This window comes from Symphalangus syndactylus, chromosome 14, assembly GCF_028878055.3.
Source record: "Symphalangus syndactylus isolate Jambi chromosome 14, NHGRI_mSymSyn1-v2.1_pri, whole genome shotgun sequence".
NCBI classification, from domain to species: domain Eukaryota; kingdom Metazoa; phylum Chordata; class Mammalia; order Primates; family Hylobatidae; genus Symphalangus; species Symphalangus syndactylus.
Window position 1 is genome coordinate 76407316 of NC_072436.2, and position 14032 is coordinate 76421347.

Sequence of the window (14032 nt, forward strand, 5' to 3'; positions counted from 1 at the left end):
TCCCACTTTCAAAAGCTCCCAATTACTCAAAGTTGCATATTTCTCAGATTCTGTTATATATGATTGCAACAGCAGTGAGTGATTGAAAGGCATTTTCCCTAGAATTTTAAGTCCTTTTCTATGCAAAGTTTCAACAACAAAAAAATTTTTTTAAATAGAGACAGGGTCTTTCCATGTCGCCCAGGCCGGTCTCAAACTCCTGAGCTCAGGCAATCCACCCGCCTCAGCCTCCCAAGTGCTGGGATTACAGGTGTGAGAGCCACCGTGCCAGCCAGTTTCAAAGAAATTATAATGAAAGAAAGTTCGGCAGCACAGTAGGAACAAAGAATTCCACTTCCATGTCATAAAGACTCGGGATCAAGTCTTCTAGTTAGAGCCCTAGCTCTAACTAGCTGTGTGACCTTGAGCAAGTTACTTAATTTTCTAGACCTCAGTTTCCTCATGAGCAAAATGAAAATATTAACACCATCCTCAAAGTTACTGTGAGGACTAATTAAAATAATACTTGTATCCTGCTTAATCCAGTGCCAGCACATAGTAAGCTCTGAATAAGTGGTTGTTAGAATTTTTACCAACACATGGGAGGACCAACTTTACGTGAGAGACAGTGCTGGGAGATCTCACATATGCTACCTCATTTAATCCTTCCCAATCCAGAGAAGCAAGGAAAAATTCTTCCCATTTTTATGGATTAGGAAAGTAAGGATCAGAGAGGCTGAGTAACTTATTCAAGGTCATATAGCAAAGTGACAGGGCTGGAATTTGCAGCCAGGTCTGCCTGACTCTGAAGTTCATTTTTACATGGAAGTTCATCCTTTCCAAATTTCTTTTACTATTTCATGCAAAAATATAGATTTCCATTTTCAAGTTTGTGTCCTTTAATACATAGCTACATGAAACTGCTTCTTTTATCTTATATTATCATAAATAACAAATATATCTTCTGCCATATTTAGTTCTTTCTTCATTCAATTCGAGATAAACATATTTTGTCTAAAGGTTTTATTGGCATTTGGAAGAAACTCAAAGTCTGTACTTAATTAAGATCTGTAAACAGAAGCCAGATCAAATCACAGAATAAACAGATTCCCAGTGCTGGGTATGGATCTGTCTTGATCTAAATTTGGATTTTAATCATTGTAACCCATCTTTATACATTCCTTCCTTCATTCAATAAATATTTATTGAATGCTGTATGAGTTAGTCATGGAGCCTGCCTTCAAGGAGCTTAGGGTTCAATAGGAAAGAGAGATATACAAAAAGACCTATAATTCCAGGCAAGAAACAGTAGGTGCTAGAAGAAAAATAGGGAGAAAATGCTGGGGAGTCTCAAGGGTGGCCATTACTTCCTAGGGGAGCAAAGGATCAAAGAAGGCTTTGGGGGAAAAGTGGCCTCCTCTATTAACTGCTCCATCCATCTGTAAACTATTCATGAATTTGTTTTAAAATGCAGCAGGTCCCTGGATAACGTTGTTTCGTTCAACATTGTTATTACGTTGATGAGAAAAAAAAATGGACTCCGCGCTAGGACCCCTGTCTGTGTGGCATTTGCATGTTCTCCCCATGTCTGCTGGGTTTTCTCTGAGTACTCCTACTCAAGTTTCCTCCCACATCCCAAGATGTGCACATCAGGTAAACGGGTGCATCTAAATGGTCCCCATGTGAATGAGTATTGGAGTATGTGTGAATGCACTCTGTGATGGGATGGTGTCCTGTCCAGGGCTGGTTTCCATCTCTGTGCTCTGAGGTGTTGACATAGGCTCCAGTCACCTGTGACCCTGAACTGGAATATGCAGGTTGGAAAATGAATGAATGAATACAAGTTATTATAAAATAAAAATCTGAAAAGTGTTCAATAATCACACAAATGCACAACAATAAATGATGCAGCACAAACGCACTTAGCAAGCCTACCAGATTTGTCCTTGTTTGATTTTGAACCGTATTGGTGGGAGAAGATGCTCCTTACGATTTGTACTTTGCAAACATTTATTCTTTGATTTAACCCACTACCTCTATGACTACCATCACTCAGTGATTCACCAAAATTTGGTAATTATCCTGTTTCTATTAATCTTCCTTAAATGTAGGTATAACTCACATTTATTTCAGTGTTTAATATTATAAGTGTTTACGGTCTTTATTTATAAGTCTGGTGATGTTTCTGTGATCAGAAATATGCCACAGAAACGTAACTCTTTTTTAAAAATGTGATTTTTATACATTTAGGGGGTACAGGTGCAGATTTCTTCATGTATATAGTGCATAGTGGTGAAGTCTGGGCTCTTAGTACATTTTCAATCCTCACCCCTCTTCCACCCTCCCACATTTTGGGGTCTCCAGTGTTTGTTATTCCACTCTGTATGTTCATGTACACCCACTGTTTAGCTTCCACGTGCAAGTGAGAACAGGTGGTATATGACCTTCTGTTTCTGAGTTATTTCACTTAGGATAATGGCCTCCAGTTCCATCCATGTTGCTGCAAAAGACATGATTTCATTTTTCTTTATAACTTTATTCCATGGTGTATCTACATCTCATCTTTATCCAGTCCTCCATTGTTGATTCCCTATGTTTGCTATTGTGAATAGTGCTACAATAAACATATGAATTCCGGTATCTTTTTGATGTAATGATTTATTCCCTTTGGGAATATACCCAGTAGTGGAATTGCTGACTGGAATGGTAGTTCCATTTTTAGGGAGTAACTCTTGTTTATATATCAATTACCCTATGACAAAATTGGTTTTCTTACACATTGTTTCTCAGTTTCCAAGAACCTATGGATGAAGTTAAGTGAAGACTTGCTGTGTAATACAGAAAGTGGTGAATAGGTGGGGCTGTAAATGAAATAGGACTGGCCATGAGTTGATCACGTGAAAGCTGAGTGATGGCAGTACATAGAACTTCATTATACCAGTGTGTCTGCTTTAGGATATGTTTGAAATTTTACACTATAAAAAGTTAAGGCCGGGCGCGGTGGCTTACGCCTGTAATCCCAGTACTTTAGGAGGCCGAGGTGGGTGGATCACGAGGTCAGGAGATCGAGACCATCCTGGCAAACATGGCAAAACCCCATCTGTACTAAAAAATACAAAAAATTAGCTGGGTGTGGTGGTGGGTGCCTGTAGCCCCAGCTACTCAGGAGGCTGAGGCAGGAGAATGGCGTGGACCCAGGAAGCAGAGCTTGCAGTGAACTGAGATCGCACCACTACACTCTAGCCCAGGCGACAGAGTGAGACTCCGTCTCAAAAAAAAAAAAAAAAAAGTTAAAATATTGTACAAGCTAACTTACCTGTAGGACTTCCACAAGTCATTTACATGTACATATGTAAGTGGCTACAGAATGTATGATAATGGTTTGGGCCTGGAGGGACATTAGTGACCACCAGAGTGAAATGAACTGAATCTCCCTGCCTCCCCCTCCATACACACAAGCCTACTCAACAAGATCTCTTTAATGTAAAGCCACAAGTCAGAAAGGGTGAACACAGGGTAATAACCAAGGGACTTGCCTAGAGGCAATGCTTACCTCTGGGCAAGGACTGAGCACATATCCTAATGAAAACAATTCGTGTGTGTTTGAAAGAAAATTGAATTCAGTACAATCGATAACGTTCAGAGGCTTCAGGGGATCTGCAGATGTGGACTCATGGAGCAGCAACCTATCACTCCTATCACTCATGGAGATTTTACACATAGGCCCAGGGAATGACATGGTATCAATTTGTCTCGTGTGGGTGAGACAAAAGCATTCAATACTGTGTCGACCCAAGAGTTCTCACTGGCTCTATGTAGCACATACCCCCAGAATATTCAGGTGTGTTATGTAGTGATTTCTATTGAATGCAATATAATGTTGTTATAGTTATTATGTGTGTCACTTAATTCACATACTCTCAGGCATACAAAGAAGGGAGAAGAAAGGGTGAAGGATAGAGTTCAGCCACCTGGCAGCATTCCATAAAAACTGGGCAGATTCATGAAATATTACAGTGGGGGAGGTGCTCAAAATAGTTTTTGCACGCTTTTGAAGATAAGAGAGTATATCTGTCTTAGATATTCTGCCTGGATATGTTACTAGCATCGGGATGTTTTGAGGAGGCCGTGCCACCCTGACTCCAACCCCAAATTAAAATTACAGCAGGCAAAATTAGAGTGTCACGCGGCCAGGCACGGTGGCTCACGCCTGTAATCCCAGCACTTTGGGAGGCCAAGGCGGGTTGATCACGAGGTCAGGAGATCGAGACCATCCTGGCAAACACAGTGAAACCCCATCTCTACTAAAAAATACAAAAAATTAGCCGGGTGTGGTGGTGGGTGCCTCTAGTCCCAGCTACTTGGGAGGCTGAGACAGGAGAATGGCGTGAACCTGGGAGGCAAAGCTTGCAGTGAGCGGAGATTGCACTGCTGCACTCCAGCCTAGGCGACAGAGTGAGATTCTGTCTCAAAAAAAAAAAAAAAAATTAGAGGGTCACATGCTACTTTAATTCTGTGTTGTGGTACTTCAGTGGCTTCTCATTTGAAAGTGCATAATTATTTTCAAATTATCATATATCATTTCATGGTTAAATTAGATTTTCAGCTAGAACTTCCAGGGGGATTGGAATTCTACATGCAAACTATATTTCAATTCCTATTTATGATCATTTTGGACAACTTTGTTTCCTAAACCCTCAGATCAACTATTTCCCTGGATAACCCTAAGGCACTGGGAAATATCTGAATGGAAGAGATTAGCGCTGTTTTTTATGGCATGTTTGCAACAGACATATTTTGTCTATGTCAGAAACCTAGCTATTCAGTAGGGATATATTTTTCCAAGAACATCTCAAAATATTTCTTTAAGAAAATGTAATTCATCTGACCACTTTCCTCTTAATTAAACCCAGCTGTGTGCATATGTGTGTGTGCGTGCGTGCGTGTGTGTGTGTGTGCGCATATATGTGTTTTCTGTACCTTATTTCAATAACAGAGAAGGAAGCTCTTAAGGGCACCTCTGCCTTACACACTATGAGTCAAAATGACTTGGAATTTTGACTCTGTGTTGAACAACTGTGATCAGTTGTTGAACTTTCAGTTTTGACAGCTTTAATAATTCTAAGCATGCTCCTGATATTCTTCTTTCTAAAGAGAAACAGTTGTTTTGTTTACATATGTAGTCAGTATGATAATTATCTAAATTTGTTCCTACCAACCTTGTTTGATCTCTGTAGTGTCGACTGATAAAATCCATCCATTTTGTAGAGCCAAACATCTTTTAGATCCCCGGTCAGAGGTCATTTCCTGGGGGAAAATCAGAAGACTTTAAAGAGGTTGCAAAGCCTGGACTTCCTCACAGAAATCACCACACAGAATAATCTTACAACCTTCAGTTCTTCTAATTTCTACCCTGTGTGATTATTTGATTGGTATCCATCCATGAGACTATATAAATTCCACGAGAGTAGGGCCTTGGTCAGTTTTGCTCACCATTATGTTCTCAATGCCTGGAACAAAGAAGGCCATCAATAAATATTTGTAGAATGAATAAATGAATGTAAAAATGCACATAAATGTGTCCATGAATAAGTGAGTAAATTACAGAAATTTCACAAAGAGGTTTTATCAGTAACACTTTAGAACTGCACTGTTCAATACAGTAGCCACTAGCCATATGTGACTATTTAAATTTAATCTTAAATTAATTAAAGTTAATAAAACTAAAAATCCAGTTCCTCAGTTGCACTAGCCACATTTCAAATGCTCAATAGTGACACACTGCTATTCACTACTATATTTGACAGTGCACAAGATACAGCATTTCCATCATTGTAGAAAATTCTACTAGCACAACTCAAGCAATTCTAAAATTCTAGGCCAAAGAGAGCTTTATTTTTTCCAAAATGAGTCAGATCATTATTATTGGTGCCATTGATAATATTAATTGTGCAACTTAAACCTCTTTCCTCTAAAACTATTCCACCTTGACGACTGAACTTAAACCAAGTATTTCACCTCTTTTTCTTTCAAAATATATAACAAACAATTTGTCTACTTTGATTTGTAAGGGTCTATATATAGTTTTATATACTTTCCTGAGTACTCAAAAGAATCCTTGAAATTGGGAATATATACTTTTCTAAAAGTGCATTTTTTACACAGGCCAGGCCTCTATGCACTATACGTTGGATAAAAATGGGAAAGATATAATGTGCTCTAGAAGCCATCACTAGTATATGAGGAATTGGGATTTGTATTAATTTCCCTAATTATGTTAAGTGCCTGATTGCACACATTCTGGAATTGTAATTATGTGTAAATTGATATAGTTTTCCAAATTAATAATATTCAATATGTTTGGTGAGATCCTTTAATTTCAACAATTAAGTTTTTTTTTTAAATCAAAGACTCTAGTTACAGTCATCTTATTCTGTAAACTATAAACAAGTATTTTGTTTGTGAAAGCAAAGATCAGAACATTGCCAGTTAGGAAAACAAAATTATAACATTTATACTTAATTTAAAGCAATAATTTGATTTAAATACTCATACAAGCAAAAGCATCTTTAATTATATAAGTTTGAGAAAAAGCATAAGAGAATGGTGAAGATATAAAGGAATGGGGCAGATGCTCAGATTCAGGTACACATACCGGGAAACTGAGCACACCAGGAGAAATTTGCAAATGTAAATTCCTACAAGGCTTCTCTTATAAAGAGCAAGGTTTTATGTCTCCTTTTAGCAAGTTAGACTCTATAATCCCATTTATCTCCATATCTTCATAAAAAGGGAAGATTCTATTCAGTAAATCTATGGATACCTTAACTACACCCAGGTGTTTTAAATTATGCCACAATTTTTTTTGTCAATCTTTACCATAAAATACCAAATCCAGCTTTTGCTTGTCAACATAGCTAAAACATTATCATTTATCATATTCTAGTACCTTCAAGTTTTCATACCACATGTGTTCCAAACTCTAGGAAATTAAATATTTCCCTAATACCACACTTTAAAACTTCAAGCCCTACAAATTGAGAAGTACACAATTAACCCGTTTTCAAGTGTATTTGCGGAGATTGCACCTGTGCCTACTTATGAACAAATCCTAAGTTTTCTGTTTCACTCTTTCAGTGCTTAGTCAGCCTTTATATCTCAGGATTTTTCATTTATAAAATGCATGTCACATTTGACAAAGGAGAAATTGTATGGTTTCAGCACTTGGTTTTTTGAGCAATTTAGGTCTTGATTCTTAGAAGGTAAACCTAGCAGTTGTCAGAATGCCACACAAGAAGTTTATCCATAAAGAACTTTCAGGAATGAGCTGGGAGGGAAGGGGTCAGATGAGTAGAAAATCGAACTGGGAAGGTCCATGCCCCTTGTCTCTGTTGATTTCCATGTGGAAATTCAGGACCAGCCAATCCCTTTGAAATCTGTCCTAGAAATCATGACTCTGCAGGAGTTGGAAGCTCACGTGCCTTCTAGATTGAGGCATGTAGCATCAATAAGTGAAGGAAGGCTGGGAGAGAGATAAGGAGAGATGATTAGAAACTGTGATAAGCCCCATCTGAAAGCATTTAGATATTTTTTTTTTTTTTTTTTTTTTTTTTAAGTTTTAAAAGATTGCACAAGCCCACTCCGTGCAATCTGTAGAGCTGCCAATTTGGAGTTTCTGCTTTAGGAGACAACTCGATCTTAGGGCTAGGGTAAGAGAACTACTGGCTGTAATAATTTCAGGAACTTTTTGTTCCAGTAAAAGTCACAGGCCATGCTTTAAAAGGGCCTAGGAGTCTATTTAGAGCAAGTTTTTCATGTATTATGTTGTAAAACTGTATCTAATTATGAGCCAACTTTAACCTTTCTTCAACTTTTCTCCATCTCTCTTCCCAACTTCTACGTTTTGTTGGCTTGAGCAAGGCTACTTTGTCAAACACTGCCTCATACCAAGTTCTTTCTGACCACTGGTCTTATTGCAAAACACAGAGGGCAGATTTATAATTTGCCCAGATTTTGTATGAAACTATAACAACAAAAAAGGAACTCTAAGATCTGTTGTAAGTTTTGAAGGTGCTGTATTTCTGAAGATAATCTTCCTACAGGAGGTATTCCTATTCTTAACAGAAACAGATTATTTGAAATGATTAGGTTTACATTACTCCAGAGTAAACTGGCACTGTATTTAATCCTGTGTAATTTGGGGATGAGTAAATAATCTCTCTACTTCAATTTCCTCATGTTTTAATGTGAATGATGATGGTCACAAGATTGCTATAAGTATCATGTGTACTAAAGCATGTAAAAGTACATTGTATGTTACCTACTAAGTACTTAATAAATATCTATTTTATTGTTACACATCGCACAATCATTCACTAATTATCCTGAACATTGATGATACATACCACACAATGACACTGATAAATTTGGTAATAGTGCTTAGGTAGAAGAGTATCATGAGAGGAAATGGATTGAAAGCAAAGCATAAATGACAACATTTATTGGGTGCTTACTATGTGTCAGACTATGAATAGTGCTTTCTTTGCATGTATTAAATCTCATTTACTTTTCACAACATCCCCATGAGCTATGAACTCTGAATAACTACATTTTTAAAAACGATTCACGTGGTGACTTTTACTCCTTCAATCAGTTAAGCTGGACCTTCTCCAGAAGGTTCTCCAGAATCCTCTCCCCAGTATGATTCTGGGGTTGATTTTGCCAAAAGTAAAATTTGCAGGAGATTTGGAAGACAGAAGTAAAGCAGCAGCCATTACTCTCTGAAGTTCATCATCTTTCAATACAGTAGTGGACAGACATAAAGGTGCCAGTGGGCTCCAGCTGTCTGCTCTCCTCCACTCCACGTCCTGCCATTTTGGGGGGCCTCTGGCATCAATGACTAATTGCAGTGCCACCTTATACTTGAATGTGAACCTTCTGCGGCAACAGCCCCTCATAGATTTCTCCGCCAGCTCCCTATTCACAGTCCTATTTCAGCAGCTGGGCATGTCTGCCTTCTCAGGTGAACTGATGGGTGGCCCCTCTGATCTTCTAGCTCCCCCTTCAGACCCTCTCCTCCCCAGTGCCTCCCATAGTAGCGGCTCTGTTTCTCTGGTTGAACCTGATTGATACACATGTTTAAGATGAAGTAGCTTACCCCAAGATCACTCAGTTTGAATGGCAGAACCAACATTAGAAGCCTTAATCAGCTTCCAGAGCCCATGCTCTTCATAACCACAAGGCAGCATTGTCTGAAGGAGAGGGGAGGAAGAAGGAGATAAGGAAGAAAGAAAAGAGAGAAAGCACAAAGGCTATAGAGAAAGAGGAAGGAAGTAGAAAAAAAAAAGTCAAGGAGGATAGAGAAGGCAGGAGGGAGGACTAGATGGTAAGCAATGGGGAGTGGGAGAAAAGCGAAGAGGAATAAAAAATAAAGGGAGGTAGGATAGTACATTGCCAGCTCTACTTGCTCTGCCAATGCTTTAGCACAAAGGGGGAAATTTTAAGCATGGCTAATATATGCCACAGGACTGCAGATTCTAGCGCTCAGGTGTTGAGGAAGCAAGTACCCTTTTGGTTTTACTCTTCTGTTAGGAACTAAATCTAAATTTTCATAAAAGTTTGGTTTTGTTTTTAACAGAAGACCTAATAATTTCTCTAAGTATTCACTTTTTTTAGCCATTTTTTAATCTGTTTTTTACAATCTTACATAAGCCAGTGATAAATAACGACTTGCAAAGCAGCAATCTTTACTATAGATTTTACCCTTGAGTGGAAAAATCAAATATTTTTATGCAACAGAACAATGGCTAATAATTATAGATCATCATGTTCAACTGGGATAGTTATCAATTTAACTCTGTATTATTCAACAACAGAGATGCGGCAAATTTTGCACATAATTCCAAAATAGAGGTGTGAAATATCATTTTCCCATGTGACTATTTGGTTTAACCTAGATATTTACTATGTATAGTATTACAGCTGCCAGGGAGACATAGAAATTAAAAACAAGATAAAATCTTGTTGAGTTTTATTTTCTACTCTGAGGCAGCTAATTTTTAAAATATCCTGCCTACGGTACAGGAAGTGCTCCTCAGATGTCCTGATGTGCATGGGGGCAAGAGGACATTATGCCTGATTTAAGGACAAATCACCTCACCCGCTGTCATCCTGCATGACTGCTCATGCACTGCTCCTGACTTGCATTTTAAGCACTGGTCAGTTTGCTTTTGGCAAGAGTGTGCTAGAGCAGGTTTTATGAGAGGACAGTGATAGAAGATGTGACAATCTTGTCCCAAAATGCCCCTTCTCTACTTAAGGACTTGTTTCTCCTTGAAGCTCTAAGATGCCACAGTCCCTGACCAAGGGATCAAGCTATAGAGGGAGAAGGGGACACCAAACTTGCTCTTACAATGGGTTACCTTCTTGCTTTCCCAAGATGGGGTTGGGTAGGGCAGGCCTGGCTCAATATATTATTTAAAAGGCAGTTATTTTAAAAGACTCTCATCTAAATTTACTTCACTAAATGGCAGTGAGTTTTGCCCCTTAAGAGGCTATTCCAGGTTCAGAATGGTATCAGAAGGCAGAAATTGGATTTTTAAAATTTTTTATTATAAATAATATAGTGACAAATTATGATTATATATGCAACACATATAACTAAATATATGGTTATATATAATAGTTATCTAGTTATAGATAATATATACTATTATCTATAACTATAATGGTAATACATACTATCTATAGTTATCTAGTTATATACATACTATCTATAGTTATCTATAGATAATAGTTATCTAGTTATAGATAATATATACTATTACCTATAACTATAATGGTAATACATACTATTATCTTTGACTATATATTTTTATAATATATAAATATATTTTTATAATATGATATATGTAACATATATCATTATATTATATAAATTATAACAAATAATTGTTAATTATTTATTATCACTGTGAATCAGAAGAGGCAATGTTAGTTCCCTGAGACGTCTGGGGCTCGGCCTGGAGATTCACCCTCAAGCCCACTCCCTCAGCCATCACCACATGTAATTGTGCCCAAGGAACGCTAATACCCTCAGCCTTTGTCTTACTTCATAAACACCTTCCCACCCTCCTTTTCCTACCGGTTCTCAGTCCTCCCAGATTCTGGCCTCCTGGTTTATTTTCTTCTCTGTCGCCTTGGACATGACTCAGGTTACTGCTGCTGGAGCCCAGGCCTTTCACTACCCTACTCTGCCAGAAGCTCTCTCTGACTAGTGATGGCTGGAGGTGAGTTCTGTTAGGATTCTTGTCCTTTATCCCAAAAAGAATGAAGGCTCCTCAAGCTTCAAACCAATTTCAGAACCACTTGGGGCAGAGATGACACATGACAGCCACTTGCTGCTTCTTTAGCACTGACTTCACACCATCCCCTGGCTATGAAAGGGAATCCAGATATGCAAATAACCTGTAATTATTATGTGGGTGGATTACCATAGCAATGGGTCTAGGTATTTTAGCTGCCTTAGATTATTCCCTAAGGAAGCATTTTACCCTTTGTTGCAACCAGCCTTCTCACTCTGGTTCCAGCCTTCTGCCATGAGCTGAGATTTTGGTTTCTGTGAGAAGCTGGGTTGAAGAATGTGCCTTCAAGACAAGAAGTGGTTTGCCAAGGCAAGGCCTCAATCACAAATGGATATTATCTACACATTTTATTCTGGACCATTAACATATTTACTGAGGTCCTCTCCTTTACCTCCTCCTCAAGTCTCTGACAGCTTTGACGTCAGATTAGCCCCACACTTTGATTCTTCCATTTGCCCTACAGTAGTCAAGATTCTTGTATGCAGACAACTGAAATGGACTTTGTCTTAAGCAGATAAGGAATCTATTGGCAGACTAATAGGTAGCTCCTAGAACTGATGAGAAGCCTGAAGAACCAGCTGCAAGAAATGAGCCAGAACCAAGAGAAATTAAGAGATCAGAACAGTCAAATCTACATGTCTGGTCAGGGTACACTGGACTGCTATCACTGACAACCTCTCCCCTACCTCCACAAGACATAGAAATGACCCTGGAAGCCCCATGGATGCTGTTGTCACTAGACACTGGATGCTGCTGCCACTGTCACTTCTGCCAAAATGAGTTATTTCTAGACCTTGCTTCTCCAGTCTAGAGTTATTAGTGGTCTAGATCACATGGCATGCCCTTATTGCCAAGAATATGGAAATTGAGTCACTGGCCTTGCACTTTAGTGATGGAAAGTGGGTCCTATAGCCACCAATTAAGAAAAGGGTTCGACATTGAACACTAAAGACAAAACTATTACATACCTTTACTCAGACATTCTAATTTGGCCCAATATTTAGCCCCAGAAGCCTGCAGACTCCGATTTTGTGTTATGGACCAGGTTTGGGCATTCCACATTCCATGAAGCTCCAACCTGTGCCCATCCTGGTTTTCAGGGCTTACTAATCTAGCTAGACATTTATAGCTTGTAATGACTTTGTCCCAGCAGGCATCCCAAGTTAAGACTATTTTAGTTTCTGCTTAAAATGATCAGGTCAAATTCTGCCCCTAATATACACTTAATTTATATTGAGGCATTTGACTATTTTGTACAATTACCTAAGGGTTGAGAAATTATTTTCTTTTTTTTGTTCTAGGGTTTGAATAATATTTGTTAAAGGCCTATTATGTATAGACATATTATAATTGTTACTATAATGTCGTATTGTCACTCGTTTTTACAAATGAGGAAACTGAGGCTCAGTGAGGTTAAGTGATTTGCCCACAAAACTAGTAAAGCCAAAATTTAGATTACATTCTGATTCCTCAGCTTGTATTTTCCCCACTGTACCGTGCTGCCTCACCAGAAAAACTAAGAGTTCTATAGATACATTATTCCATATGCAGGTAGAGCTAAAATTATGCCTACCAATTTTGCTTCAGATTTTAGATGTGTGCTTACTGTTTCTTGCCTGACAATTTACTTTCTATACTTGCCTGACAGAGAAGGTAGCAGATGCACTGTGTGAACAGGAGAAAAACAAAATGTGTCCTCATGCCAAAGTCAAAATTAACTCTAACGAGACGGAAAAGTTGAAGGCAATTTGCTTTGTGATAGAGTTTACTTTAAATCGTCCATGTTTCTACAACATTTTGCAAATCATAGATGCTATAGGGAATCTACCTTTAAAAAATTGTTTATTTAATGAAAAGGTTTGCAAATTTTTTCAGAGTAATAGTTAACACTTCTTACTTATTTGCTTACACTTTTTCTTTCCCTACTTGACTCTGTGATCCATGGATACCATATATCTTATTTATCTTTTTATCCCTAGTACCTGACAAAACACAGGAACTCAAAATTTAATGATTTAGTGAAGGGAAGAAGGAATAACAAGCAAACTATTATCAAGGCAATAATAGTATAAAGGAGGTTGGGCAGTCAAGGCTAAGATCTTTTCTCTCCCAACCAGAGTTCTTTATAGTCCTCTATCAATCTCCTTAATAGGACAGGAGTCTCTTTCCTAAAGTGTAAAGGATACTTAAAAGGAGGTAGATTCAAATTCATCTAACACCCACTGAGCACCTGCTGTGTGTCAAGAGCTTTTCATGTACGATATCTTATGCGAAACATCTAATAAGCTCATAGCTATTATTATCTCCACTTTTCGGATGAAAACGCTTGGGCTCAGAGAGGTTAAATGCTTTGCCCAAGGTTACACAGCTAATTAAGGGCAGGGTTGGAAGTCAAACCTGGTCTCAGTGAAAGCTCAGCCCTCATTCTACTCCTGCATTACTCCATCCCCATAGTGCATCAACCCATGTACAGTCATATGTTGTTTAACAACCCAAATGCCTTCTGAGAAATGCATCGTCAGGCAATTTTGTCATTGTGTGAACATCATAGAGTGTGCTTACACATAACTAGATGGTATAGCTTACTATGCACCTAGGGCATACGGGATAGCCTGTTGCTCCTAGGCTACAAACCTGTACAGCATGCTACAGCCTACTGAATACTGTAGGCAATTGTAACACCATGGTAA

The 14032-nt window shown here is 38.4% G+C and overlaps 1 long non-coding RNA gene across 15 annotated transcripts in view; it reads right to left on the reverse strand.

The window, feature by feature from the left end:
• LOC129462706 (uncharacterized) overlaps positions 1-14032 on the reverse strand; it is a 152939-nt gene that overhangs the window by 111383 nt on the left and 27524 nt on the right. For 9 of the 15 annotated variants that reach the window (XR_010115689.1, XR_010115687.1, XR_010115695.1 and 6 more), the window contains 2 exons: positions 5370-5489; positions 5199-5286 (listed from right to left, as the gene is read on the reverse strand). This is a non-coding gene — a long non-coding RNA (uncharacterized lncRNA). Of the gene's footprint in view, positions 1-5198; positions 5287-5369; positions 5490-7067; positions 7502-11122; positions 11605-14032 lie in introns of those variants that run through there. The other 6 variants (XR_010115685.1, XR_010115694.1, XR_010115684.1 and 3 more) reach the window with 6 other exon arrangements.